General features: G+C 42.6%; 1 pseudogene; it reads left to right on the top strand.

Moving 5' to 3' along the window:
* LOC137883487 (zinc finger CCCH domain-containing protein 3-like) overlaps positions 1 to 22,197 on the top strand; it is a 29,625-nt pseudogene extending 7,428 nt beyond the window's left edge.
* Positions 22,198 to 25,504: the final 3,307 nt, after the last annotated feature.

The following is a 25,504-nucleotide window of genomic DNA, read 5'->3' as shown; positions in this document are numbered from 1 at the left end:
TGTGGCCTATTAATGGACTCTACAGTAGCTCATCTTTTCGACTGTGTGAACTTGAGGTCAGCCATTGAGTGATCGAGGAGAGAGCAGTCCTGACCAATAATAGAGAAAAGACGGCCACAAACGAACCCACCTGTTCATTCACTGATTGTGTTCAGTGATGAAGACTTGTTATTTTCTTCCTCACCGTTGAATCTTGTCACTGTTGCAATCCGTTGTTACAAGACCAGAATCCAAGTTCACTGTAAAGCCGAGTCTACGTATGGACTGAGGTTGGGCTTTCTTACCCTCACCCCACCGTAGACACACACACACACACACACACACACACACACACACACACACACACACTGACAAAGTAGAGAGGTGCTTTGTAGTCTACAGTAGTCACAGCTCCTTGACAGTAACATTGAGCTCAGACACAGTGTCTTGACTTTGAATGTCGCCCTGCAGCAGTCAGAGCAGGATGGTTTCATTCTCAACAGTCGATTGGACACCGACTCCCCGTTTCTCCTTGACCTCCCCAACACTCTGACAGGGAAAATGTGTGTAGGTGTCTGTGTGTGTGTGTGTGTGTGTGTGTGTGTGTGTGTGTGTGTGTGTGTGTGTGTGTGTGTGTGTGTGTGTGTGTGTTGTGTGCGAGTGTGTGTGTGCGAGTGTGTGTGTGTGTGACAGTCGATCCATGTTAAGTTTAAATCAGACAAGATGGATTTTTGTACTGTGTGATATTCCTCTGTGGCTGCAGCCCCTCCTGGGGAGAGCAGACTGTGAAAACAGGGTCGGATCCCTGAGAGGGTTGTTAGTGTGCGGGTTCAATTAAAGAGTGGGCTGGAGAGACTCGGGATGGGTGAAGAGTCTAAGTGATTACGAGCTTCCTCTCCTTAATGAGACGCAGCACTACTTGTATTTATTTACAGTAGAGGTCAGACAGTAGTCAGGAGAGAGAGAGAGAGAGAGAGAGAGAGACGAAAGGATGATGTGAAATTATTTTTTTATCAGACATATACTGCATGATTGCAGCTTAATTTATTACTCATGTCATTTAATTTTATTCACTTTTTTATTTATTATATATTTGATTTTATTTCAGATTTTATTTGGGTTTTGTAGTTCAAATTGTATTAATTGAAAAATATATTTATCATCATTTATTCATTAATCAGATAATTGTACCATGTACCTAAACATACTGTATCACTTAATATCCAAAATATCAGGGACACAACTGATTTGAATGAAGCCATTATAATTGTTCTTGGTAAAACCGGACTCCAAAAAAATGCTATTAGTCATCATCATGCTGTATTTTTCTTTCCATTGTGGAAATCATTGAGGATAAAACATGGAAGACTGTTTCATCCCTAACGTTCCATTTGATATTGGTTCCCAGTCTCTAGTCCAAACTTGGCCCCAAAGGCTCATGAGACGCTTCACCGCCCAGCTGACGTGTGTCGTCACCAACAACAACAAACAACAAACTATCCCTGCTGTTCTTTTTCTATCATCCTGCACATCTCTGCACAGCTAAATATTCTCTCAGACTGTGCCCTCCTGAATAGAGTAATCCCAGTCCCAAATACAGATTTGCATCTCTTCCTCTGACAGGGGCCACTAGTCCTAAAAATAAAAGTCAAACAAGTCCTCAAACTGACCTTAGATGACCCCATTCTCTGCTTCCCCAGCCTGCAAAAGCTCTCTCTCTCTCTCTCTCTCTCTCTCTCTCTCTCTCTCTCTCTCTCTCTCTCTCTCTCCCTCTCTCTCTCTGGTTGTGATGGCATTCCCAGGAGACAGTTTTCCGGACGGTTTTCCGTGAGCAGGATGGGATGAACTCCACATCTCTCACCCGTAAAGAGACAGAGCAAAAAGCAGCTGCCTCAGCACCTGCCGGCCTCCAGTGAAAATCAAAATATCAATAAGCTCTTATAGCATTAAGGAAAATGCCTAAATCTGACACTTTCTCTCTCTCCATCGCCTCCTCACTCCCTTTGCAATATCACTCAACCACTTACACTTGGCATGGGCCACTGGAGAGTTTTACATGTACATTAAGAGAGGCTTTCTGCCTCTATTTGTCCTCCTCCACCTCTTCCTCCTCTCCACTATATCTATTAAAGTAAATATACACTGGCTGGCCGGTGACACATAGTCCATCCTCATTCATTTTTGAGCAGGTGATTGACAAGACTTGAGTTATCGCTTAAAGGAAATAGCCACAGAATAGGATTTCCCTGCCAGTCTTAAAATAAAGTTAATGTTTTATTACATGAGGGAAATCATGGAAAAACAACCCGACTTGTTGTTCCTGTAGAATAAGGTGGGAATCAGTCATGTTTAGTTAATCCATAAAGCACCGGCCGACCTCATGAAAAAGTGCCTTGCCAAAGGGAAAAAGGACAAAGATATGATACACATAAAAGGGCTGGAAAAGTGGGCCGAATAAGCAAAAAGAGATATCACAGAGCGAGAGGAGTTTAAGTAGGGAATAAGGTGTGGAAGGGAAGAATGGCCTAGGGGCAGGAAGTGGATAAAGAGAGGGATGAGGGACAGAGAGAGAGAGGTGGTAAAGCTGAATGATTGCTCTGTGAGAATTATTATTGATGATTCAGCAGTGTGAATTATTAATGGGGAACGAAAAAGCATCTTTGAACGTGTCTCTGACATTCAATACTGACAGAGATCAATGAGCTGGCGTGGACACGAAGAGGAGAGATGAAGAGAGGAAGGAGGAGGCAAGTTAGGAATGAGAGGAAAAATTAAAAGGAAAAAAAAAGGAGGAGGAGAGAGGAGAGAAAGGTGTGTTTGGACAAGTGGAGTCCTTCAGATGGGGGCTTGTCAGAAAGGCTTAGAAGGGAGGAAGCATGACGAGACAGCCAACTGCGAGGAGTCATGTGACAGTGTTGAAGGTGATTGGCTGTGACATTGTCTTGGGTCTAATGCTCCTCCTCAGACGCAGGAAATAGCAGAGCAGCTCCTCCCTCCCCCCACGTCTTGGAAACTGTCTCTTCTTCCTGTCTGCGACACCGCTTTCCTGCTACGTGTGTGTGTGTGTGTGTGTGTGTGTGTGTGTGTGTGTATGTGTGTGTGTGTAAGTAAATATATGTGTGTGAAATAGTCCTTCCTTGACCGGCGTTATAGAGCGAGGTTTGTCTCACAACATCTCACACACTTGGTAAAAAATGGTCCTATACTTTTCTATCCTCTACCTCTGTAATACCAGATATCGTCTTTGCCTCCACTTCTACGCTGATGATGTCCAGATCTACATATCCAATAAATTGTCACTGCAACTCACTCTACCCTGGTCAGTTGCTTTGCTGATTTGTAAACAACATGTGGGAATTACTCATGAGTCTGTTTACAGCTACAGTACTTGTGTGAACAAAGTTGTATAAAGCCTCTTTATGCTCCACAAGGAGCTGCATGAACACTTCTAAAAGACGATTGTGATTGGATTAAAGAAATACATACAAGCCAGAGCGTTTTTTCTCTCTAATACCAGAACGATAATGTGTGGAGACACAACACAGCACTGTGGAGATACTACATTTTGGAGGAGTAGTCTTTCAAATATCTTCTATTCAGACAACATCGAGAGGCCTTTCATTTACCCATAACCACATATATATGCGTCTTCATTGGCCATATCTTCCATCTGATTGCAATCCGTCTGGGCTACATTAGGTTTACCTTCACTCCAGTACAGGTGGTGATTCAACTGAAGCTGTTTGGTAGCTGCCAAAAACACCAGAAGAAGAAAAATGAATGAACTTAAGTAGTTCAGTCACATCACTAAGATCAACTATCATTAAACAAACAAAAATTTGTGAATTAATCTACATTTTAAACTCCTTTAAAGTGAGATAAATCAACTTCACCTCTTATTTCTGTGCATCTACTGCATAGCTCGGTAATGTCAAAAACCTCCACTTTCTGTGTGTGTGTGTGTGTGTGTGTGTGTGTGTGTGTGTGTGTGTGTGTGTGTGTGTGTGTGTGTGTGTGTGTGTAGGGGCCAGCAGGTCATGCAGGAAAGACTGATCCTAAAGGACAGACTGCCAGGGCCACTCAGCTGCTCCCCCAAAACACAAACACACACACACACATACACACACACACTCATGCCATTCGTTTGGACTGACGTGACATGGACGTCACCGGGGCTGACACTAAAAGGGGACAGAGCTCAGCTCCTATCGTCACGGTAACAGCTGATGGGGAGACAGACAAGCTCCAACCGCCACACCTGATCATGTAGCGGGACTGGAGTTTCTCTGAAACAATCAGGAGCTGCGCACCGAGCATTCGCTTTCTCTCACTGTCACACACACACATACTGACATGCATTCAGCTTGATGGGCCAACGTGGACTTTGTCTGTGTGTTTGTTTGTTTGTTGGTGTGTGTGTGTGTGTGTGTGTGTGTGTGTGTGTGTGTGTGTGTGTGTGTGTTTGCAGTGAAATCGGATGGCCATATTCAGCCATTTCTGAGGTTGAATAAAATGTTGCACATAATCAGGACGAGGACAAAGTTCTTCACAGATGTAGCCTCTTTTTTTTTTTGCTCTCAAAGTGCACCAGATTAATGCATTTAACTTTCAAATGTCCAACATTTTTAGGAACGTAGACCCCTGAAAATAAGGTTCCTTACTCTACCATGGTTAGGAGTTTGTATTTACCGACAACATACCCACTGTTTGGTAAAGAAAGGTTTATTGTAACTCTTGAGTGTACACAGAATTGATTTTATGCATTTATTTAAGTTTGGCTCATGGGGTCAAAACACTTTATTCTCTCTCGTTTAGTACTAAACGAGGATGATGCACTGTATGTGCGTAACCAAAGAGCACATATATATACGACTTAGAGCTCATAGCTGCCGCTGTGTTCGTATCAACGTGTTTTGTTGAAGTCTGACGTATCGCAGCCTAAAAAGTGGCTGTTATGCATTTGTCTCGTTTTGTTTGTGCAGTCGTTTTTCCCAGCTCTCCCTCTCTGTGCATCTATGGTTTTGCACAGTTCCCATCACCAGGAAAGCCTGAACGCTGACATGCCTGTTTTTTTATGATCTGAGAGCAATGTGAGCAAAATCCAATTTTTTTTTGCATCCAGATACAGTCATTTAATGCATCCGCGTATGATAAAAACTGCGTTGAGACGATAACTGTAACCGGAGAATGTAGACTTCACAGACATGTCTATTTGTAGTTGTTGAGTCAGATGAAATGTTTGTATATGTAGTTGTTTGCAGTTGCTACAAAGGTTTTTTTTTGTTTTTGTTTTTTTTGGTCATTGACACTCTAATTGTTGGGATATTGAGTCACTTTATTGTTTGTATAATTAGCTTTTATAACTATGAAATAATACAACAGCTGGCTGCTGATCAGCACTATTTTGTATTCAGGGAGGAGAGACCGTTACAGTTTTACACTTTTTCACAAATTGTTTGAACATCCAGAACATTACTTATTGTGTATTTTACCCACAACAGAACTCGTCAGTGCAGCAGTGTCCTGCAGCCTTTGGCGCCTCTCACCAGCTCACGAATGCACCACAAGTCAACAGAGGACTTTGCAGGTGAGCCCAAATGAAAATCTGATTGCAATTAAACTAATCTGCACAAGGAAGCAGTGAGATTACTGTGATGAATTCTGATGCATGCGTTTTGTTATTTTTCACTCCTCGTCTACCAAAAGTCTTCTTTATTTGAACCTTTTTTAAACAGTATCTTCCTGGCAGCAGGTAAACACTACTTTTGGGGAACAAATCTGCATGAAACCAGTTGAATCCCATCTTTTACTTTGAAACACACACATGTAATGTGTGTGATTTGACAGTTCTTTATGAATACCTCTTTGAAATTTGCAAATGATGAGTCATACATAACGCACACACACTCACATAAACTCACAGAAGTAAGTATCGCACTGCTGTCCGTGACTGGCTATACTTACATGTAGTCACCTCGGCTGATGTTAAAGCGGTAGTTTTTGCTCGACCTTCCTGTTACTGAAAACTATAATAGCTCCTGCCCCGGTTCCTCCCTCAGCTCCCCCTGGCCCTGCTCCTCCTGCTGTCTGTCACCTCTGAGCTTTAATACAAAGGGACATGTACGATTGACTGGCACTAAAGCACTAACAGACCGTCTGGGCCCTTTATACAGCCAGTAAAGGGAGACGGACTATTAACCTCCATCACCTCCTCTCCCTCGCACCCCTGTCACTCTCCTCTCAGTGTCCCCCCCCCCTTTTTTCCACTTCACCATCACTACCTGGAATTAGCAGCGGGTGACGGGGTGGCGTGAGGGTCGGCTTGGGGCGAAAGAGAGGGGTTAGGAGCAGGGTCGGTGGCTTTATGTGACATGTCACCCTGGTGGGTTTTATAGGCATGTACAGCAGAAACGATCGCTCTGCCTCAAAGTACTCCGTTATTGGATTGATACGGCCACTGATACAGGAGTGCAATCACGGTGTAGCCGGTGATACGCAGCGCCTTCAGTGATGAAAACCTTAAGCTCGCAATATATTGTGTTGGACGTGTGTGTGTGTGTGTGAAATGGTGGCGATGCTGGAAGAGGAAAACACAAAAATACAAATGTGGACTGTTTCACTGTATCTGAAGTCCTTCCCTGTTTACTACCTCGTGCGCATTAATTAGTTTCCAAAATAGTTTGGACTGTTCTTCTGACCAGGTGTGTAACAATCTTTCTTTTTTAAATTATGATGGAAATAAGTTATTGCTCCTCTGTAAACCTTTAATGTAAACGCCAACTCCAACTCTAACCAAATGAACCAAACTGACATTTTGGTGATCCTGGTCATTCTGCATTTGACTGATTATTACATTTATTTATCTTCCCTGATGTTGTCGAGGATTTCTTTTATCAGGTTTCACAGTTGAGAATGCAATTGGACCTGATGTGATGAATATGAATATATAGAAAAATGACAAAAAAAAAGTGACAAAGCCCTCTAGTAACCGAAGTCTGGTGACGTTATTGGCGACAAATTCCATTTTATCATTTTTTTTGCATGTTCTCCATCCATTTATTCTGGTTTTTCCTTTTAATATGTCGCTTGTGTGTATGTACAGGATAGCATGTTTTTGGACACAGCCTTATTATCCTTGAGACAGATGATCAAAGTTGTGTGTTTATACAGTAGCATCTATCAGCATCTGTTCGCTGTCACCTCACGTCAAACGCATATTTCAGACGCGTCGCCGTGGCTACTGTCCTCTGTGTTTGACTGACTGCCTCCGGTTATGGGGAGACAAATCGCGCCTCATTTGGAAGCAATTCTCATCATGCATCATTTGCCCCTGTTCATGGGGCGTTCGCTAAGAGGAACACAGGGAGTACAATCAACAGAAAAGAGTCATGGAGGCAAACAGGGATCTCAGACAGCAGTGGAGAGTGGCAGAGGAGTCCCCATAAAGCCAAGGTTAATTCCTCTGCCTCTCCATCCATCACTGAGCATCTGAGTGAGGGGGGGGTGAGGGAGGTGATGGCCCACTTTGAGCCATATCTATATATATATATATATGTGTGTGTGTGTGTGTGTGTGTGTGTGGAAAGACAGAGGGGGATGAAGAGAAATACAATTGAGAGAGAGATGGGGGGAGAAGGGTCTGCATCGCCCCATTGTCTCCCCAAGCACCCATAAAGGGCGTAGGAGGCGAGGGATCATAAGCCTCATTTGCCAGGAGTTATGGCTGCCAACAGAAGGCGAGTCGGGCGAAGGCAGGAAGGCTGGACCAATAACAGCTTCGGATGCAGTTGTCACGGTAACCGGCAGGTACCGATGCCGACGGGGTCAGGAGGGATCCTGGGTGGACAACGCAGTGCTGTCTGAATGAGCAGTAGAGACATCACTGTCACCGGTGATCAATGGTCAGCAGAGAGAGAGAGAGGGGGGGGGGGGGGGGGGGGGGGGGGGTTAGTGCACCCCACCAAGAGAGACAGGGAGAGTGACAGCTAGGTATTCTCTCTTTCTTTACTGAGGAAGCGATGATGACGAGCACAAAGGGAGGTGGGGGAAGAAGAGGAATTTGGCCAATTTAAGTTTGTTAGAGTGGTCAAGATTCTGTCGCTGTCAGATGGATGAACGTAGCGCCCTCAGTGAGCCCTCTGTGTCTGCTCAGAGCGAGGATTGTGACGCGGAGGAACACAAAGAATCGTGCGGCTGACAAGTTGAACCTGACGGAGCTTTAACACAACACAGTGCAGTGTGTTATCTAACAACAAACAAAGACAAATGCAGAAAAGCATTCATATTGGTACATTACTTCAGAACTTAACGGTCATCAATACAGAGAACCAAATGAGTCCAGCTGTGATGACTCGCTGGATGCCGGAATTATACAGATTTTGCAGAAGATGAACGCAGCTTTCTCTGTTGAGAGATCTATTTCTGCAGTTGAAATACGTTAACCATCAACACTGATTGGACGTCAGATATGTCTTTTAATGTGGATACTGAAACTGGACCTCCTGGGTCTCATCTTCTCGCTGGACCCGGACAGTTGGTTTTGGGTCTTTTTCTGGATTTGTTCATAATAAGAAAAATATAAAATAACACCAGAGTTATCCGTTTAAATCACAGCTGAGTCGTCGTACTGAATCAGCTTTAAATTAGTGTTATAACTGACTGTGTGTTGTGTTTTGTATCAGACCGTGATGTCGTCATCCAGATGGACAAATACACACCTCCTATTAGTTGTTATTAAAACCATGCTATGCTAATTTTGCTTTCTCTCTCTCTCTCTCTCTCTCTCTCTCTCTCTCTCTCTCTCTCTGTCTCTTTATCTCTGTCTCTCTCTCTCTCTCTCTGTCTCTTTATCTCTCTCTTTCTCTCTCTCTCTCTCTCTCGCTGTCTCTTTATCTCTGTCTCTCTCTCTCTCTCTCTCTCTCTGTCTCTTCTCTATCTCTGTCTCTCTCTCTCTCTCTCTCTCTCTCTCTCATCTCTCTCTCTCTCTCTCTCTCTGTCTCTTTATCTCTCTCTCTCTCTCTCTCTCTCTGTCTCTCTCTCTCTCTCCTCTCTCTCTCTCTCTCTCTCTCTCTCTCTCTCTCTCTCTCTCTCTCTCTCTGTCTCTCCTCCTTCCTTTCCTCCTGTCTCTCACTCGCTCCGTATGTCTCATACGGTCATTTGCCTGTTCAAGATGAGATTGTGAGCTATAATGGAGGAGGTGTGGAGTGCTGAGACAAGGAGAAATGGCCCACCATGCAGATAGGAGATTTGATGGTTAGTCGATAGCTCTTCTCCTTCGTCAAAAGAGAGGAGGAGAGCATGGAGATGGGCACGTGTGGACCTTGATATTACATAGGAAATGCATTCTTTTTTTTGAAGATTACCTGAAACGGTCTCAGCAAATCATTTTAGCATGAACTAACCTTGAACATTTCCGTACTTATGTAAATGATCTCCATCAGTGGTAATCAATGGATGGAATAGCCTTGAGGGTCTTAAATGTTACTGAGAACATTTTCGATTTAAACGATATTTCGTTGTCAAGTTGGTTATAACGGCCTTGTACGACAAGATGAGGGGTCAAATTGCTTTTTTTTCCCTTTCATAATGATCATTCAAAAAGGGTTTGTTCAATTGAATATGTCTCCTCTATGTTATATTCCAGTGCTGTTACTCATTCTTCTTGCAGTCGATCAGTTTGATCCTGGACCGGAGAGTAGAAAGGTTCTTTGTCCTATTACTTTCGCAGCTAACCTTCGCTAACCACATTAGCCCATGTGGTTTGCTGATGTGAAAGCTGTCAGTCTAACTCAACTTGAAGCCCTCAATCTCTTGTGAATCTTGGCACAGACCTTTGACACGGTTTATGAATTCCAAACTCAGTCTTGATTTAGGATTTACATTGTTTCAGATGTTGAAAACATTGTGGTACTGAACACATTCAGCCTCGCGACATGTTGGAAAGCTGCAGCTGGAGAGATGAGAGATTGCTGTGAGCTGTCGGTCCACATCTGGACTGTTGCGTCATGTTGTTAGGTTTATCTTATTTCTCTCCTGATACGCCTGCTTTCTGGGTGGAAGAAGGACATATTGACGTGAAACACGTGAGGGACAAGCGCCTCATCAACACGGACAGGAAGCATGAATGACACCTGACACACGGCTGAACTCAAGAGTGCTGTCTGCTGCTAACAGCTGCCTGAGAGGACTCTGATTGACCAAACCTGACACAAACACAAGTGAACACACACACATACACACACACACACACCCACACACATGCAAGCATGATCACACATTCAAGGGCAAAGGGTACATGTGGCTCAATAACACAATTGCACAGCTGTGTCGTGCTCAATCTCACCCACGAATGACATTTGTGTTGCTAAAGTTGTGTCCCTAAAAAGCTAGCTAGCTAGGAAGATGACATCTGCATTCTTAATGTTGTCTTCAAAGCTCTGGTTGGTTGATGCTTTCTCCAACAATTGGAAATAACTGTCAACGAGCACATCAACAGTCATATATTGTGCCGCTGAATACATTGGACTAATGGTGCAAGATGTGTAAGATGTTGCCAGAATTTTAGTTTATAACATTGACTTACATTATCAACTGAATTTGATGATGGTGTCGTAACCTATAGAAGATGTCAAAGAAGTCTATGTATTGTCTACCACAATACCATTACAATACCACTACAATGCCACTACAATGCCACTACAATACCACTACAATGCCACTACAATACCACTACAATACCACTACAATATCACTACAATACCACTACAATATCACTACAATACCACTACAATATCACTACAATGCCACTACAATGCCACTACAATACCATTACAATGCCACTACAATGCCACTACAATATCATTACAATACCACTACAATACCACTACAATATCACTACAATATCACTACAATACCACTACAATACCACTACAATATCACTACAATACCACTACAATATCACTACAATACCACTACAATGCCACTACAATACCATTACAATACCACTACAATGCCACTACAATGCCACTACAATACCACTACAATATCACTACAATACCACTACAATATCACTACAATACCACTACAATACCACTACAATATCTCTACAATACCACTACAATGCCACTACAATATCACTACAATGCCACTACATTACCACTACAATACCACTACAATACCACTACAATATCACTACAATACCACTACAATATCACTACAATACCACTACAATATCACTACAATACCACTACAATATCACTACAATACCACTACAATACCACTACAATATCACTACAATACCACTACAATATCACTACAATACCACTACAATATCACTACAATGCCACTACAATGCCACTACAATACCATTACAATACCACTACAATGCCACTACAATGCCACTACAATACCACTACAATATCACTACAATACCACTACAATATCACTACAATACCACTACAATACCACTACAATATCTCTACAATACCACTACAATGCCACTACAATATCACTACAATGCCACTACATTACCACTACAATACCACTACAATACCACTACAATATCACTACAATACCACTACAATGCCACTACAATATCATTACAATACCACTACAATACCACTACAATACCACTACAATACCACTACAATGCCACTACAATACCACTACAATACCACTACAATATCACTACAATACCACTACAATATCACTACAATGCCACTACAATGCCACTACAATACCATTACAATGCCACTACAATGCCACTACAATATCATTACAATACCACTACAATACCACTACAATATCACTACAATATCACTACAATACCACTACAATACCACTACAATATCACTACAATACCACTACAATATCACTACAATACCACTACAATGCCACTACAATACCATTACAATACCACTACAATGCCACTACAATGCCACTACAATACCACTACAATATCACTACAATACCACTACAATATCACTACAATACCACTACAATACCACTACAATATCTCTACAATACCACTACAATGCCACTACAATATCACTACAATACCACTACAATACCACTACAATATCACTACAATACCACTACAATATCACTACAATACCACTACAATATCACTACAATGCCACTACAATGCCACTACAATACCATTACAATACCACTACAATGCCACTACAATATCACTACAATACCACTACAATATCACTACAATACCACCACAATACCACCACAATACCACCACAATACCACCACAATACCACTACAATACCACCACAATACCACTACAATACCACTACAATACCACTACAATACCACTACAATACCACTACAATACCACTACAATACCACCACAATACCACCACAATACCACCACAATACCACTACAATACCACCACAATACCACTACAATACCACCACAATACCACTACAATACCACCACAATACCACCACAATACCACTACAATACCACTGCAACACCACCACTCAAAAGGCGATAGTGAGTCGCTGTAGCGTCCAGTCTTCCCTCAGTTCAGAGGACGATGAAGTAGAGCTGCACCGATGGCTTGTCAATAATACATCCATACTCCATGTTTGATAGTTTGTTTATTGGATTAAATCTAAGTGGCAGAAATGAGGAAAGGACTCGCACCCTCACCTCCTCCTCCCCGTCGCTGGGAGGCTGCTTCACTGGGAGTAGACTGTGTGGCAGCTGTGGAAACGTACCTCCAGTTAGCAGCTAGCTTTAACTCAGCCAGTGCAAATTGCAGCACTGGGTTTCTGATCCTCGACACACCGGTTAGACGCAGCGCTGGGCTTTGTGCTGGCTCAATTGGAATTGCTGCAGCTGCTGACTGGGGGTCCGTCTCAGCCGGTGGCTAGACTTAAACACCTTTAAATATTTTTTGACAATACTTATGTACTTTTCACTTCAGTAAAATGTTGTATTCTGGCCTTTTAATTAGGCGAACTACTCTTTATATTGTGATATTTAAGACCTAACGGCAATTCTTCTACCGCTAATGTTGATGACACACAGACTCGCCGCTCACACACATGAACGAAACTTCTCAGCCGAGATCTAATTCCGCCCTCGACCAGTCCCACCTCTGAAGGCCAGAGAGCCCACTGTGTTGTGCGTGCAGAGTTGTTAGTAAAGCCCTATGTGAGAATGTGTCTAAAATGCATGTGAATGTGTGCAGTGAGCTGAGTGAATATGCATCGCCGCACCCACTTTAATGCATGAAGCCGATCTGCTGCTCATTTATATTTATCTGCAGCACATACGTATGCATCCGGACACACAGCTGTTCTAGTGTGTTGTAACATACAGCAGCGTGTTCTGTTGTTTCAAATGTTTGCAAACAGTTTGAGTGAATGTACTTATGGTTGATGTTCTGTATGAAGCAGCAGCTCTGCCACTTAGGTGTGTATGCATACACACACACACACACACACACACACACACACACACACACACACACTTAGCTCCTGTCATTGAGGATATTGACGTGGTGATCAAGTGGAATCAAGGATTATCTTAACCTTCGCCCTGCTGCTCCCCAGACTCCACAAACATACAGGAGGCTCCATCGCAGTGAGCATTATGGAGGATCAAAGCTGACTTATTAGTGACTATGAACATTCATGAACAAATTGATACAAAGCTCAAAGGAATCCGGTTATTCAAATGTAACTTTACAAATGTGTGATGAATGAAATCCACATCCAATTTTGATTTGAACGATCATATATGAATATGAACAGGTTTTGCTGTAGACAGCTTGTACACATATTGTTTAATAACTATTATTCACATGAGAATGTCTCTCAGCAGAAACATCTGTTTTATTAACTATTATGTTTTCAGTATTGTTGATTCATTTTGGCGATGTGGTCCATATGAACTGTAGTTCATTTAGATCAGTGCTAAAGATGTCTTCTCTGGTGTGAACAAAACGACTGCATTAAGACCCGTCTTCTCAAGAAGTCGTGGTTCTGTTGTAATCGGACTCTCATGTGGTTTGTTTGTGGTGAGCAAGCAAAGCAGACCGACACAGGAGTTTTGTTGCCCACACCTAACCAGATAGTTGTATCAAAGGTAAACTTAAAAACTAGTAAAGCTTTGTTGGAAGTGAAACTGTGTGCATGTAATGAGTAGAAATTGTATTTTTGTTGTGAACACGGAATCTTATTTTGTAATGATACTATGCATGTAATGAGCAGAAACTGATGCTAGATTGCACCTAGAGTGTCGTAGTTTGAAGAGTAGGGCCACCGACCAAGCTTGTTGTCACGAGTTGGAAGTGAAAATGTGTTGTCTGAGCGTATCAGACTTCCATGCAGGAGACCAAACATCACGTCCTGTCAGTGACTTGTATTTCTGTCTAAACTTAACCCAGTTACCGTGCGCAGATATTGCTAATTTGCTATTTACACATTTGCAATGTATACATTATACATAGATACATACGTACATACATACATAGATACATACATACATACATACAAACAAAAACATACATACGTACATACATACATACAAACAAAAAACATGCGTACATACATACAAACATACGTACATACATATGTACAAACATACAAACAAAAAACATGCGTACATACATACAAACATACATATATACATACATACTACATACATACTATACATACATGAATACAAACATACAAACATACATACATACATACATACATGCATACATAAATACAAACATACATACATACAAACATACATATATACATACATACTACATACATACTATACATACATGAATACAAACATACAAACATACATACATACATACATACATGCATACATAAATACAAACATACATACATACAAACATACATATATAAATACAAACATACATACATACATACATACATTATCTTCATTGCGATCTGTAATGGGTCAAACGATTTGGAAAATAAATTGTCACATCATGGCCTCGGTACTCTTTCCTCTCACCACATACGTACTGGATTCTTTTAGAGAACACATGTATTACTTCATACATAACTGAACCTACACATAGCATGAATTGGTCCACTCGATTCTTTCCTTAGGCTCTTTCTATACCCCTGCTTATTACTCCTCCCTCGCTCCAAATACCCTTACATTATGTCAACCCCTCCCACACTCTCGTCCCCTCCCACCATATCTCCCCCTCCTCATCTCTCTCTCTGTCTCACTCCGCCTCTGACACTCTGATCAATTCCCCATCAAATCCTAATGCTGCGGTTTAACTCAAGTGTGGCATCTTAATTAGAACGATAACTGCACACTGTCAGGGTCATCGACTGCGCCGGCCGCCAACCAATGCTTCTCATCGACAGACTGCCAGCGCTCAGAGAGGCTCTGAAAGCAGGGGACAGATAGACAGAGGGGGGACAGAGAGGGATGGATGGACAGGGACAGAGAGAAGGGAACAGACAGACGGAGGGCAGGGGGTGAGTAAAAAGAAGGCCGTTTATATGTTTAAATGAGAGAGAGCGGGGTTTGTTTTCGAGGGAGAGGACAGACTGAAGGTGACTAAAACAGAAGAGGGTGTCTGGAGGGAATAAAACAACCTGAAGATGTCTCATTGTTCTGTCAACCTCGTGTCCTCAGCAGCACATGGCTGACCCTGTCAACCTCTACAGCTTTGGGACTGAACGACGGCCTGCCTCATATAATATCTAAATGAATGTGTGTGTGTGTTTTTGTTTTTTACGTGAAAGAAAAGCAAATAACAGGGAAGCATTAAGGAAGAAAGAAAAGAAAGGAAAGAGTAGCAGAAGGGAAGGAAAGGAAACAAGGAAGAAAACTAAACAAAACAAGGAAGAGAATAAATGAAGAAAACTGATTGAAAAAGAATGTCCAAGACGGCTGCAGTCACAGGTCCTCCACACACACACACACACACACACACACACACACACACACACACACACACACACAGACACACAGACACACACACACACACACACACACACACAGACACACACTCAAACTCACTCACGGGGGATTCCCTCTTGTTCAACCTGTCAAGTGGCGATTTGTCCTCTCTTGCTTTTTTTTTTTCAGAGAAGACGGGAAGAAGAAGCGGAGAGAGAAGGAGAGAAAAAAAGAGGGAGACATGAGGAGCGAGTTTCCCTTTTTATGTGACAAATAAAGAAATCAATAAATCATTGTGGGCCTTTGACAGGTTGTGGTGAGGAGGGGCCGTTCGTTCCTCATGGACTATTTATGAAGCTGTCGCCGCCGTCTCCCCCTCTCTTTCTCTCCCCCTCTCTCTCTCTCTCTCTCTCTCTCTCTCACGCTCTCTCTCTTTCTCTCTCTGTCTCTGTCTCTGTGTGTCGGCTGGTTGGCGAGCAAGAGTACCGTCTGAAATATTTAAATGTTTGCGTGCGCTTCACACCGGACCTGTGGCCCCACGGAGGGGCCTGCGGCTACGTGAGGGGGGGAGGGAGGGGGGGGAGGGGGGGAGGAGAGTCAAAGATTCAGTCCATGTTCATGTTCAGATTCATGTTCGGTGTTGTGAGACTCACATGACCGCCGGCACTCGTCCTGATCCATGCAGCTCACACAGATAACGTTGTTTCTTGATCTTGCTCCTCACGTTCTCCTTGTGTAGTTTCAAAGTTAAACATGTGTCGGCCTTCATCTGCTGTGACTCGGTTCAGCTCCTCAGCTGGACCATGTGATGTTTATGCCGCATCCACACAACATTGTTCAGGCAGTCAGCTGAGCTGCAAAACAAATGTTTTTGTCAGCCTTTGACCTTTGACCTTTGACCAAGACACACAGTTCTTCTTCGCTCTTGATACGTCTGTCGCTCTGAGCCTCTAATAACGACGCGGCTGGGTTTACGTTGGAGTTAGTTGAAAGCTCGGTGTGTCTCATACAGAGGGTGCTTCGGTATCAAGACGCCGAGTTCCCAAGACTCAGTATATTTTTTTATGTTTTTTAAGATTTACATCTTCACTCGGAACCAACGGGCTTTGGAGCTGAGAGCCACGGGAGCCGCAGACAGGAAGCCTAACTTGATTTGGTGCCTTTTCTTGGATTTGTTGACGCTTGAATGCAGAATAACTTCGTCTTCACCCTTTAAGATCAACTCGTGTGCGTTTGAACAATGCTCTCCTGCGGTTGAAGCTCCTTCTCTCAGAGCTCCGCTGAGTCCCTCCGTGTCTCTAAGCAGGCCTCGAAATGGCCGTTAGTCGATTAATGAATTAGAGTTTAGATCCAGAGGAGGTCCCCGACAAAGAGTACGGTGTCCTTAACCTGCTGTAATCCAGCTATTATATGCAGATTATCCTGATTATAACACCGGCACAGGCTCACCGTGGCCCTGAGCTTCAATTACAAAGAAGGGTTGGTTGAAAAAAATTTGTCAGTTTTTACTTTGGGATAATCCCTAAATGAGAGTCATTACCCTGTAAAACCTGCGCTGGATGTGTTCACCGTCTGCCGTGCCACACTTGTATTTTTTTTTTTCCCTCCTGAGACGAGTCGTTGAAAATCAATTTCAGACGTGACACTGGACTCTGGCAGGTTGCTATTTCCACGGTAGTGCTCATTCTGAAGCTGCGCTGGGTCTTTGCCAACATTCACGCCGGTCTTGGAGACTCCAACACCAAGAAAACTTCCCATACTGAAGAGAATTAGTTATTATCGGTGTTTAATATCTGCGGCCACTCAGTTTTGCCATTCTGATAGCTTTGCTTATCGCTGTATGTTTTTTGCTGTAAAATCAACACAGCCTACAAGTTCACTTTTGAAACAAAAATTATGTTGTTTTTTTATTTTCATAAGGATAATATAAAGCTTTAATACCTAATCCTGCATGCCAAAGTATTATCATTATTATCCCTATTTATCCTAAGCAGGCTCGCAAAGCCGGTCCCTATGGGCCTTTATGCATTTTCCATTTCACGTGATACATTGCTGTTCCTCTGGTCTACTTTTTTTGGGGCTACAGTTACATTCACTCTGTGGCCCAACGTATGCAGACATCCCCGTCCAGAATCCTCTGACCGCTCTTGTGTCTGAACGGGTTCACATGCCTGCAGCCATCGGGTTCTACACATCTGGATTTAGAGTTAGAAACCAAGAAGAGTTGGTTGATTAGAAGCAGCAGGTAAAGCAGCACATTAACGCCCATGGTGTTGAATTTGGACGTTCAGATGGGAGTCCAGTATATTCCCTTTCTGAAGTTATAAGAAACTTCTATAAAACATCATGTCTTTCTTTCTTACGTCTGTGTTGTGTAACATCTGAAGCCTAATGCGTGCACTATGTACAGTATGAGTGTGTGTATATGTGTGTGTGTGTGTGTGTGTGTGTGTGTGTGTGTGTGAGAGAGAGAGAGAGAGAGAGAGAGAGAGTAAGAGAGAGTGCAAATAGATGAAGCAGTCTGAGAGCTTGCGGCGATGCTGAGATTTAGACTCATTCTGTCTACGGCTCCATCAGATAACGAGCTGAATCAGCAAGCGCTGAGGATATGCACAGTGTAGGACACTCAGACACACACACACACACACACACACACACTCACACTGACACAAAGAAAGTTAAAGTGTGCATACATCTGACATTCATAGAGATACAGGAGGGAGGCCGGGACTGACACCAGGCGTTATAATGAGTCCCTTTACAGACTCTTCATCCTCATCCCTCCATCGTTTCTTTCTTTTCCTACACTTTACTCTCCTCTGTTATGTTTCTCTCTCATCTCGATCTCCTCTCTCTAATGCAGGGGGTGCCCAACATGGGGGTGGGGACCCCACACAAGGTCACAAGATAAATGATTGAAAGATTGAAAATTCTGCTTTTGTTGTTTGTTTTTTTTTACTTTTACCTTAAAAAAGGAACTTTATGTGAGGATGTGTAATTCATCAAGATCTAAAAAACGGTTAAAATGAGCGTCCATACGCCTTAAAGGTGGTGAGCCTGTGTGCTAATGGTTCAAAATGCTCCATATAAACTCTCGTCCTCCATCACTGCTCTTCATCCTCTCTCCTTCGTTTTCCTCCTTCTTGTTTTCTGCCTCTCTGTTAGCGCTCCTGCTGGATCGCTTTCAGAGTCCTGCTGTCAGTGCTAACCACACCGCGACCCCGCTGACCCCTCTTATATCCGCTGCCTTATCTCCCCCAACCCACCACAGCACCCTGCACCTCAGCCCTCACCACGTACTCTGCTGCTACCGCTCCCCGTGGAGGAAGAGGAGGAGGCGGCGGCGGTGGTTAGTGACGCGCTGAGCTTCAGGCCTGTCCCTGCTCATTTCAGGTTAGCCCGTCTGCATTAGCACCAGCCAAAGTGACAGCTGTCAGCGCCACTGAGCGCGCTCCAGATGCTCCCCCTCCATCCGTCCTTGGAGCGTGGCCAGGACGAAGGAGAGGAGAGGTAAGAGGAGGAGAGGGGAGGGAAAAACAAAGAGATGTTAGGAAACAAGATTGAGAAGACGAGAATAACGATGTGCAGGGGGAAAAAAAACAAAAGGAGAGAAGGGGAAACAAAAGAAGAGAAAACTAATTCTAAGAAAAGTAAATCAGAACAGGAGAAAAGAGGAAGAAGGAAGAAAATAAGAGAAAGAAGTAAAGAAAAAGAGGGAAGTAGGGAAGAAAGACAAGAGAAGACACTGGAGAAAATGAGATTTTAAGGTAGAGGAAAGTCAAGGAAGAAGAGGAGAGACAAACAAGGAGATGTGAGGAAAGGAAACAGGGAGAGGATAGGAGAGAAGAAAGGGGAGTTGAAATAAAAAAGTGAGAAAAAGGAAAAAAGAAAATAAAAACAAGAGAGAGATGAAGAGGGTGAGGAGAGAAAAGTAAGATTCAAGCGAGGAGGAGGAAGCGGGAAAGGACAATGACAAATTAGTGGAGGAAGCAAGGAGAGAGAGCAAGGAGAGAAAAGAGGAGAAAAGAAGGCAAAGAACAAGACAAAAGAAAGGAGGAGAAGACATGAAGGAGAGGAGGAGAAAGGAAAGGCAGAAGGGGAATAAGAAGTGATAACAAAGTGACAGTGATCCTGTTTTAAGCATAATGAGGAGCAGGGAGCCCTCATCAATACGGTGTGGAGGTACGGTGTGTCTCTTCTGTGTTTCAGGACACTGGTGACCTCTCTGTGGTGCCAGGCTGTTGTTATGTGGACCTGCTGGTCCGCTTTGGCTCCTCTGTGGCCTCAGAGCCCAGGCCGGGTTTTGTATGCGAGCAGCGCTGCCTGCTGGCCGGAGGAAGAGCTGCACAGCCCGGCGGCAGCATCAGCAGTCTGCCGCAGTGCTCTCTCTCTCTCTCTCTCTCTCTCTCTCTCTCTCTCTCTCTCTCTCTCTCTCTCTCTCTCTCTCTCTCTCTCTCTGCTGGTCGGTGAACATCACACCGCTCCGTTTCCAGCGAGCGCGGAGGACCGAGGGGAAAACACAGTGTGTAGGTGAGACGAACGAACTGTGGCTGCTTCTTTACCGTGAGCCGTAACTTTGGGTTCGAATCTTTGTATTTGTTTATTTTGTATCTTCATGAGTTTGAAAAGATGCGCGGGAGTTTGACAAATGAAAGAGAACATGAATGAAACTTGTTTAGTCTTTACGGTTTAAAAAAATGAAGTTCTCATCTACAACATTTATTGTCTGCATGTAAAATAGTCAAATATTGTGTGTGTGATCTTGACTTGACTTTTAAAATCAGTAAATCCTAAAGACTACAATTTGTAAAAATCTTTTTGTGATATTTTAATAATATTAACTCTAGTAATTAATTATGGTTTATTATGTTTCTAAATTTAAAAACACTACAACGTATTACTGTTATTACAGTGTTTAGGTAGGTCAATAATAATAGTTCTAAAGATGTCATTTCATTTGAATTTTGAAAAACCTTAAATCTGACAAGTGATTTTGTTGTTAATCCAACTGAAGCTGTAATTTAATTTACAACGTCAGTCTTATTATTTAGTTGTTTGTTATTAGGGTGGGGGGGTGGATAATGTCCAACCTTAGTCAGATCAGGTGCAGGAACCAAACAGCACCTGACAAAGACCTTTATGGTGTTCATGTTGTATCATTTGACAAAACAAATTTGAGTCTCTTATTAAAGCTACGTCTCCTTTTCCATAATCTCTCTTTTTCCTCCAGCATCTTGTATTCTTCTCTCTGGTTCTCTGTCTGCTGGTTCAGTGTCTGAATCTTTTTTTTTTTTTTGCCTAAACGCAAAGTGATGAATTAGGTCTGATCCAGAAATAAAAAGCTCCTGTACGACCAGAGGATCCATAAGTGGAATAAAAATCAAGAGCATGAGCCCCTCAAGACTGCTAATATCTAGATGTGTCATTTATGTTTTCAGGATTTGAAAATGATTTCAAGCTGCAAAGATCGTGTGTGTTTGCAGGATGGTCACTGTGTAATAATAATATAAATAACAGTGTCAGAGGTTGAGTTAATGATCAACATGAAGACCTGGAGATAAAGCTGCTTTCAACCTTCTACAGCTCATGCAAGTGTTCAGCATGAAGTGAGTAATGCCCGTCACAGGATGCCTTAATAACTCTGTGCATGAATAAATAACACACACATACATACACACACACACGCACACACACACACACACACACGGATACATACAGAGCTATCGGCTGAGCAGCAGAGTGGGTGTCTTGATTCCTAGACAGACACACTCATGCACTTTTAATGGGATCCCTCTCTAAAACGATGGGATTCCTCTGCCAAGCTCGACCCTTTTTCACTGAGTGTGTGTGTGAGTGAGTGCTTAACCGTGTGTGTGTGTGTGTGTGTGTGTGTGTGTGTGTGTGTGTGCAGGAGGTGTGGAAAAGGGTCATCCACTGGCCCAAGGGTGCGATTTCAGCTTGCCGGAGGGAGGGTAAGTGAGTGGTCCCAAGACCCCGAAAGACCCCAAGGCTTGAAATCAAACCTCATAACACGCGTTCCACACTCAGCCCGACGCCAACGTGGCAGACTACACCGTATATCAACATCACATATTTCCATAGAAGAGGTTAACCCCTGATCAGTCATTACAAAATGCTTTTGCAGCCATTAACATTGTCCAAACCCACACAACTTTATTTTAAATCCAAGTATCAAATAACAAATATGTCAGGCCGAATTTTTGGAAAATGTGTCTCCAATAACGCAAATTTTAGCACCTCTCATCACATATGAGCTTCATCAGCAGATGGAGTTTGTCCAGCTGTCATGTTGACGTGGATGTGAGCTTTTTAGAGCTTTACAGTTTAGACATATTGGGTTTGACAGATTCTAAGGTGAATATGAAGATTTTAGCAGGTTAACCGAAATACAGAAGGCATATATTGAATCTGGATATTAATAGCTGGTTCCTAAAGAACACATTTGATCCTTGCTATTCTGATATATTTTGTTTGTTTACCTCCTGAACTCGTGATAACCCCTTGTAGGCTGTCTGTAATCGCTGAAACACACACACACACGTATTCTGTACCTGCTTGTCTTGTGTTGTTTTACACACGTTTCACTCAAACGGTTGGATCGTATTTTTTCTGTAGGTCTAAAAAAACATGGAGCTGTAGAGGCAATGTTTTCATCAAGTAATCTATGATTTACTTTTAATAAAATAATACAAATAACCGTGGAAATATTGAGGTCATGAGTCCAACTTTTACCAAAAAACACAAAAAAACAAAAACACAGCCCTAATGCATTTTTGATTACGCGCAATCAATCACTTCAATTTAAATCAATTGTCAGAAATGCTGTTAATCAATTTTCCATTATTTTAGCAGAGTGTGTGATGATGTCCTCAGATGTTAAAAGGTTCAATGTGTTTATTTCTGTTCTGTATTTAGTTATCATCCTTTTATTATTTACTAACCAGATTTGCACCAAATATTTCAGCTTTGAAAATCTGATTCTTCACATCTATTGTTGTGAAGCAAAAAAGATTGCATTGTGTGTGTGTGTGTGTGTGTGTGTGTGTGTGTGTGTGTGTGTGTGTGTGTGTGTGTGTGTGTGTGTGTGTGTGTGTCTGTGTGATTTTGTGAAATACTTTGGGGGAAGCAGATTAAATAAAAAATGAAATGATAAAGCAGCTGTTCCATATTTATTACATGGAAGGCACTTAAAGGCTGAACACAGGAAATCTGTGTGTGTGTGTGTGTGTGTGTGTGTGTGTGTGTGTGTGTGTGTGCGCGTGTGTGTCGGCTGCTGCGTTACATGTCTGAGCATGCAGGGGCAGCGTACCAAATGTTTGTGGTTTTTGCTTTTGCTTTATTTATTTATTCATTTATTTATTTGTTCTCTGGTGAGCGGGATTACCTCTGAATTATGGAACAGTCCCCTTTCTCTCCTTAAGTAAAAAATAACATCTGTCCGGCAAATGGAGAGCTTAGTGTTTTTCTATAATTAATGGTAAAAGCCTCCAGAGCCGCACATAAAATATACATCCTCCATGCAGGACCCCCCCCATGACAAAGAGAGCGAGAGAATGCAGAGAGAGAGAGCGAGAGAGAGTGTTGAGGAGGAGGAGGAGGAGGAGGAGGAGGAGGGCAGCTGGTCAGTGAGAGAAAAGGAAGAAATAACAGAAGCAGAGAGTAGATTAAAGAAGGCTGTCAGTGTCTGGAGATGTGTTCATAGTCACAAGCAAATCTGTGGAACACATTAAGCAAAATAACAACATGAATTCATTCTAGTGAAATTCCCACATAACAGTTGTTTGTTTAGTAGGAATTTTCACTGTTGTCTTTGGGTTTAAATGTTTAGATTCTACTTTTTTTATATTCAGTTTTTAAAGACAAATTTAAAGTCAAATTCTAGCCAAACAATTATTTGTTTACTTAAATAGAAAACAGTGATTCAAATTGTTCTCAGTTTATATGTGTGGATCAGATAGACAGATGAGTGAAGTCATCTCTAACAGCAGAGACATCGTGTGTTACCAACATTAAAGTCACTCTGAGAATTCAAACTGAAGTGAAACGATCGCAGCGTCACGGCTGAGGTCTGAAAGAGTTCAAACCAACGACGGGCCAGTGGACCACTTTAAGGAGAGACATCTGTGTGCTGTGGAGTCTCACTGAAACTGAACACTTCCCATTTGTTCCTTCCTTTTGTGTTTCGATGCGCTGGACAGGTACAGCTGACGTCCTGAAGACAGAGTAAAAAACAGTAACCACACATTGTTTTTTACAGTATTACTACTTACTAGAACCGTGCACTCAGATGTCTGCCTGGTCAGTCAGGGGACATGTGGGCGGGAACAGGGAGTGCAGGACAGGCTGTGTGTGTGTGTGTGTGTGTGTGTGTATGACAGTCGTGAAATATAAGGGAGACAATACACAGGTTACATTACCACAGGACTCTGCTGCTACCAGCTGAGTAGCTCTCTTTACAGGAGTCAGCAGTCAATGAGGGAATAAAACAGTCAATTAACTTGTTTTGTTTTTGTCGGAAATTGGAGATCACCCAAAACAACAAAAGGTCCTTAAGCACACAGCCAATTCTGAGCACAAACAAAATAAAGCTGATGGGTCCAGTAGTGTGCCAAAATGAGCTGCGGACAAACACATGTACACACTTGTACACAACCGAAAAGGCATAATCTCTGGCGGAGGAAGTAGAATTACAAACAAAAACGCTCACTTGAAACAAAGTTCATTAAACTGGTACACCAACTTAAATGAAAAAGGCAGGGCGGTTGTCTTTTGTCATCATGTGAACCTTAATATAAGTCCATACACACACACACACACACACACACACACACACACACACACACACACACACACACACACACACACACACACACACGGTCGTTCTGTGCTTATCATAAAGACTTTAGAACAGCATCCCAGTTACGATCCAGGCCTACATTTAGATATTGTTTGTCCTTTTTGGAGAAAAAAAACAACTGTGATAATTTATGATTCTGCAGTTCCATAATTACAAAAAAACCTAACATGCAGCTACAAAAAAAAAAAAGTGCCGTTCAAAATAATGTATCTTTGTGTGCCACATTCAATGATATCATCTGTGCTGAGTTGTTGAACAGCTGCCGTGCGTGCGCACGTTAACACGTGCACATCAGCCACCATCATCATCTGCCGGGACCCAGATGATCGGGGAACAGGTCCCAGCTGCTTCGCTTATTGATTAGTGATTGAAAATGATTGGCTGTGGAAAGTAAACACAGGAGCACTCAGACGGTCATCAGGGAAACACAAAAGTCATAAAATTTACAGCCAGCGTCGTGTGTGTTAGTGCACACACACACGCACACGCACACACACGCACGCACGCACACACACACACACACACACACACACACACACACACACACACACATACAGACAGAGGAAAAGATGAGTGCATCAGTAAGTGACTCTGGAGAGTTGGAGCAGATTGTTTACTGTAGCCTACTTATCTGCTCATTTATTTATTTGTCAATGTGAGCGGTGTTTGTGGAGGTAGATTACTGCAGTGATTCACAGTGTTCGGATATCAGTGAGCAGCAGCTTTCATGCATGTGTAAATAT

This window comes from Cebidichthys violaceus, unplaced genomic scaffold (assembly GCF_023349555.1).
Source record: "Cebidichthys violaceus isolate CVI_PGR_0920_01 unplaced genomic scaffold, fCebVio1.0.p SCAF_33, whole genome shotgun sequence".
Taxonomy (NCBI): Eukaryota; Metazoa; Chordata; class Actinopteri; order Perciformes; family Stichaeidae; genus Cebidichthys; species Cebidichthys violaceus.
This window is presented reverse-complemented; position numbering and strand designations above follow the sequence as displayed.